Below are 6,167 nucleotides of genomic sequence, written 5' to 3' on the forward strand. Positions count from 1 at the left end.
GTAGCTCCACCTCTACCCCTACTGAGCAGAATTTAGATCATCTTCTGGGACGTCCCCCGAAGCGGGACGATGCCGGATCGAGTGTTTGGGGGGCGTGTTTTGTTCGTGCCGTGTTTGGGGATGTCACTCCTAAGCCGCGTCACCCAAACGCCCATCCCAAATAAATATTAGTGCACACAAATAAATGTTTTCATTCAAATTTGATTATATACTAGGAAGCATAGGCGCGGAAAGAATGCACCAAAAGTTATAAAAAGAACACAGCAATGTCGGTTATGCATTGACGGTGTGGCCGGCGGCGAGCCCGGCAAGGAAGATGGTGGCGTCAAGAAGGCGGGCTACCGCGGCGACGGAGACGGCCGCACATGAAGGCAGAGTTTCTACCGCTCCGGCGGGGAGCCCGGCGGTGACATAGGTTGCGGGCGGCGGTGAGCGTCCGGCGGCGTCGCACTTATCGGCTAGGGCGAAGCTTCCTTTGACTGTGATTGGTCCCTTTGGTCCAGGCAATCTCCACAACAGGTATGTGTAATGTGGCACCGCCATAAATCTAGCGTATGCTGGTCGTCCCAACAAAGCGTGGTACTGTGACGGAAAATCCACGACTTCAAATTCCAGCCTCTCGATTCTATAATTCTCTCGAGTTCCAAACTGAACGTCGAGATTGATCTTCCCCAATGGATAATTTGGCTTCTCCGGTGTGATACCGTGGAACCTTGTGTCTGTTGGCTTCAAGTTCGCTAAGGATATGTTCATCTTCCTCAATGTGTCTGCATACATGAGGTTTAAGCTGCTGCCGCCATCTATGAACACTCGAGAGACATCAAATCCCGCAATAACTGCTGGCAGAATAAGTCTTGACGCCTGGTCGAGGAACTTGTTGCGGATGATCTGCTATGGTAAAACCAATATCTTGCCACGACCAATTAAGATACTCTACAGTTGGTGGAGGCATTTTTTCGCCATAAACACATCGTGAAATTACTTTTTGAGCTCTATTTGACGGCCTTGCCTTCTGAATCATCGACACCGCTCCGTGAGAGTTTGGATCAACATAAGGTGGTGGCGGTGGTGCTGCCGCTATTCTGAGCTGATGTCGATTATCTTCTGTAATCGCGGGAGGAGGTGGTAAGTGAATCTCGCTCCTGGGTTCTCGAGGATTTCTCTGTGCTGCCCGAGCGTTAGCGTGCTCTGCATACCTGAACATTGCCTGGAAATTGCGACAGTCTTTCTGCAGGTGTCCCGACTGTCTTTTACCGTTCTTTGTCGATGAAAAAGTGCATCCGGCACGGCCCATTCATCATGTCTTGAGGGGACATGAAAGGCCTTGGGAACCTAGGCCCATTGTTTTGCCTTTCTTTGTTGCGAGAATCATCTCTGTTATCACCTCGCTGTTCACTGCTTCTCTGATAATCATCTCTGTTGTTTCCTCATGTGTTTGTCCGAAAACCTGCCGAAATTTGCCCTGGAGCGTCATAATTCGGGTACTGCCGAGGAAATCGTCGCCTCGATTGATAGTTTCGACTACGGTCCTCCTCTGGGGACCTGTGCCGTTTGTTGTGGACAGCGTCTTCTCCATCTGCCCATTTGTTTGCTATCTCCATTAACGCGGATACTGTCTTTGGATTGGTCCTTCCCAAGTCCTCGACAAAATCTCCTCGCCTGACTCCTGCGACAAACGCATCTATTGCTCTTTCGTCAGATATATTTTCTGCCGAGTTTTTAATGATATTCCACCTTTGGATGTACTTTCTCATTGGCTCATCTGGCTTTTGTCGACATGCTCTCAATTCCTCTAACGACGCAGGTTTTTTGCACGTGGATCTGAAGTTCTTGACGAACACGTCCTCGAAACTTTCCCAGCTGTCGATAGATCCTGGAGTGAGTTTCTTTATCCAAGATCGTGTGGCTCCACTCAAATGCACTTGGATGCTTTGCATGGCTGTTGCCCTGGTTCCTCCTGTGAGCTTCACTGTCTCGAGATAATCAACTAGCCAATCCTCTGGATCTTGAAGGCCGTCGAACTTTTTGAAGTTATCGGGTAACTTGAATCCTGAGGGGACTCGAGTTTTTCGGACTCTCCTCGTGAAGCATGGCAAGCCGCACATATCTTCGTCGTTAAGCTCCGGAGATTGCCGATGATCCCTTCTGCTTTGCCGCGCTCTATCGACCCTTGCTTGTGCTGCCGTGTCTCTTGCTCCGCTTGGTCCTTCGAGTCTTTGCCGCCGTTGCTGCTGCAGGTCGTGGACTATTTTGCCTTGCCGCTCCCTCGGGAGGCGTTGATCTGAACGCTGTCCCCATAGCTCCAACTCCTGCTATCGCCATATTGTATAGTGTTTCCCTTGGATCACCTGGAGGTGGTTTAGATGCGAGGATGAAAGCCTGTGTCGCCATATACCCAGCTTCTGGTGTCTTAGGGATAATGTTCCCTCTTGTATCTATTGACATAAAGGACATATCGAGGTTTTGAACCAAGTGCTCTCTTTCAGCTTCGGGTATGTGTTGTAACCTTGATCTTCCTCTGTTCCGAGCCTCCCTGTGGCTATCACCCGAAGTTCTAGATTGTCGACTTAGATCTGCCCTTCTCCTGCGGGATGCAGAAGCTGCCTCCTTTCTCCTGTTTAACTCGGCTGTCTGTTTTTCCAATTATCTGGCAGCTCGTGCTAGCCTATATTGATATGCTTGTAATTCCTCTGGTGTGGCCGTGGTAGCCATTGGTTCTGTACCATTCATAACTCTCGCGGCTCTGTCCCATGCTGTTTGTGAAAGTTGAACTCTGTCTCGCGGCTCTGGTCCGACGTATTTGTTGCCCAGGCCTTGTCGCAGATTGGAGGGATCGACATATGGATTTCCCAGATCGTCGAAAGCCTCAGATGTTTCTTCTTGATCCTCAATGGCATAAATCTGATGATATTTTGTATTCAGATCTATGTTGGGTTTGGTGACATCGTCGTTGAGATTGATGAAGACCTTGCCCACTGTGACGGATTTGTCGATGAAGTCGTAACTGTCGACATCGCTTGAGCCATCGCTTATATATGAGTCCGCAGATGACTCAAACGACATGTCGTTGAAGATCTTGGCGAGTTTCTCTCTTGTTCTGGTGCTGGCGTAACGTGTCGACGAAGTTTCTTCTTCTCCTGACTCAGTTGACGATGTATAGCTTGAAAAATCGGAATCGACCGCCGACGATCCCGACGAAATCGGAATTTCGACACGATACGATCCTTCCTTCTCGACGCGAAAGTGAAACCTTCCGAACGTCATCTCCATGGGCTCCGCCAGATACGCATATGCATCCAAACGGGAGGGTGGGTGAGGAACAAAATCGACAGGACCAGCAGCGATCTGTTTACCTCGATCCATTGTGTTGCTTGCGGTTGATGATGTCGAAGATCTTGAACGTGCCATCGAGATCAGATCCTTACGCCTCTAATTCCCACAGACGGCGCCAATTGACAAGGTATCAACTTGTCAATGCCTATGAATTATAGGCTAGGGTTTAGTTAGAAGTAGAGGGTAAGTAGATCTCGAAGGTTTCAGCCGAAAAGTACTCGACGATTGTGAAAACTAGGGTTTGTAATAATGATTTGATGATCTCTTCGTCCCTCGACTCCCCCTTTATATAGGAGGTGGAGCCGAGGGATTCGTGTCGTACAAGTTACAGAGTCCGGGACGGTTTCTAACTCATCCCGCCAGAATACAAATAACACTTCCTATTACAACTCTAGCTTTCCTTAATATATCTTGGGCTTCCGAATCTTCTTATTCTTCGAGTAGTGGGCCTTCATTAAACCCCGGGTACTATCTTCGGCAGGCCCATTTGGGATGCCTATGTCACCGTCCCCGGGGGAGGGGCTGTGCCTGGGCAGGTCCGACGCTAGCGCGCCGCTAGTGGAGGACTGGGTTTCGGAGAATTCGGAGGTTGAGGTTGCTGCGACGGGCGGCGAGGGGGGCGGGCGGGTCTGACCTGGAGCTAGGGTGCTCGCAGAGGCGACCGCCGGCGGCTACCCTCGACGGGTTCGTCCAACGCGCGGAGGAGCTCGGGGGCTCTCTCCGACACCGGCGGCGGTCGGCGTTCGCGCCCGGTGACAGGAGCTCCAGGCCTAGGAGCTCGGCCTCGCCCCGTTTCCATCGTTTGGGTGACGCTGGGTGCCAAGGGCGGTGCGGCGGAGGCCGAGGTCGCGCTGCGGAGGTGCGCTCCGGGACGCTAGTGGCGGCGGTGCCGGAGCTGGCGGCGGCACTAGGTTTGGCGCAGGAGCAGGGGTCCGTCGCCCAGGGGTCCGTGCGGGGGGCAGGACCTGGGCCGCTGGATGTTGGGCCGTCGCCTGGGCCAGTGAGAGGCCCCGAGTGGTGCCCAGCAGCTGCTCGCCCCCTGTGGCGGTGGCTGGGCTAGTGCAGAGGCCTTCAACGCCAGTGTTTGGGCCTGGCGCCCGAGCCCAATATCGACGCTATAAGTGGTTGTGGTTGCCATCGGGATGTACCGATCCAGGGCTAGGTTTTCAAGCTAGGAAAAGTGAGGTGAGACAGCGCCTATCTGACCCATCCGCGCCGCCGCATCGCCTCCTCCGCCCCCTACGTGCGTCGTCTCCGCTTGCGAGGTCCTTCGCGGAGGTGGTCATGGCGGGGTACGACGACGGCCGTAAGCGGCGGTTTGCGGCGGAGGGTGGAGATCGCCGCGGACATGGTTTCGGGAGGAGATCGGAGGATGCGGGCAGAGAGGGTGTTGGTCGCCAAGACGGAGGCTGCAGGCACGATGGCGGAGCCGGGGGCCACCGTTATGTCGACGAGCTCGGTCCGCGTGGGGCACCGCGTGGCCGGGAGAGCTGGGGCTCGCCGCAGCAGAGGAGGGGCGACCAACGGAGATGGGAAGAGGAGCAACAGGATAGGTACAGACAGGAGGAGGGCCGGGCTACGCAGGGGACCGCGCGGTTGGAGGTCAGGGAGACCACGGCGAGCAGGGCCAGCGCCGGGCCCAGAAGTCCAGGGGCAAGAAGCCGGCGGTTGCGGCGGGTCCGTCATAGCCAAGAAAGGCTAGGACCACGGTCCAGCGGGCAGGGGCCCCGGCAGGCGGCGAATGCTTCAAGTGTGGCCAGGGAGGCCACTTCCAGTCTGAGTGCACGTTTGAGCCTCTGTGCGTGTTGTGCAGCTGGGAGGGGCACTCGTCGCCGAGCTGCCCGACGAGGGGCAGGTCCCTGAAGCTGCAAACGATGGGGCAAGCTTTTACCGGGGGAGGTTTCTTCAACATTGATGTCGAGCCGCAGCGGTCCGGGCAGCGGAAAGGGGAGGTTTTCTCGGCCATCATCAAATTCAACACGGTGCCCCTAACGGAAGAACAACTATCGGACGAGCTCAAGCACCTCGTCGATGAGATGTGGGACTGGCAAGTCAAGCGGGTCTCGGAGACGGAGTTCTCGGTGGTGTTTCCCACGAGATAGACTCTCAAGTTGAGTACGGGTAGCAGGAAGCTCTAACTTCCCCTATGCAAGATTGAGACCGAGATTCGGGAGGCCTTCTCTGCGCCAAAGCCGTACCTTGTGCTCCAGTCGGCATGGGTACAGCTCACAGGGGTTCCAGAGGATCTCCTCGAGCGGGAGAGGCTCATGGCTGCCTTTGCTATGGTTGGGAGGGCCATTGATGTGGATGACCTATCACTGATGAAGTGGGAGACGGAGCCGGTCAGAGTGCGGTTCCAGTGTCGCTATCTTGAGAGGATCAAGGGGTCGGTGCAGGTCTTTGTGAATGGGGAAGGATACACTGTTGGGGTGCAAGCAGAGCGGGGCCCGAGAGGCGGGTCGGGAGGGGGGTCTGGGGCACCACCTCCACCGCCACCACTGACTGACAAGGAGGATGAAGAAGACTTCTCTGATGATGGCTCTACTGACAACGAATGGAACAAGCATGGGAGGAGGAAGAAGGTGGACCAGCCGGAGGCCCATGAGAAGGGCGGGGGAACGGTGGTGGTGAGGGTGCCAAGTCCGCAGGGAAGCAGGCACCGGGGTCATGGAGTGCCCCGGTTGCGGGACGGGTTTGGGAGGGACCTAACCTGCCGAGGTCTTTTGACCAATACGGCTCGAATCTGGAGCTGGGAGTGTGGCAGCAGGGGCTCCTTCCCAAGGACCAGGGCAAGGAGCTCACGATGGGGGTGGAGCTGGGCCAGGGTGGGGCGG

Source organism: Lolium perenne, chromosome 1 (genome assembly GCF_019359855.2).
Source record: "Lolium perenne isolate Kyuss_39 chromosome 1, Kyuss_2.0, whole genome shotgun sequence".
NCBI classification, from domain to species: domain Eukaryota; kingdom Viridiplantae; phylum Streptophyta; class Magnoliopsida; order Poales; family Poaceae; genus Lolium; species Lolium perenne.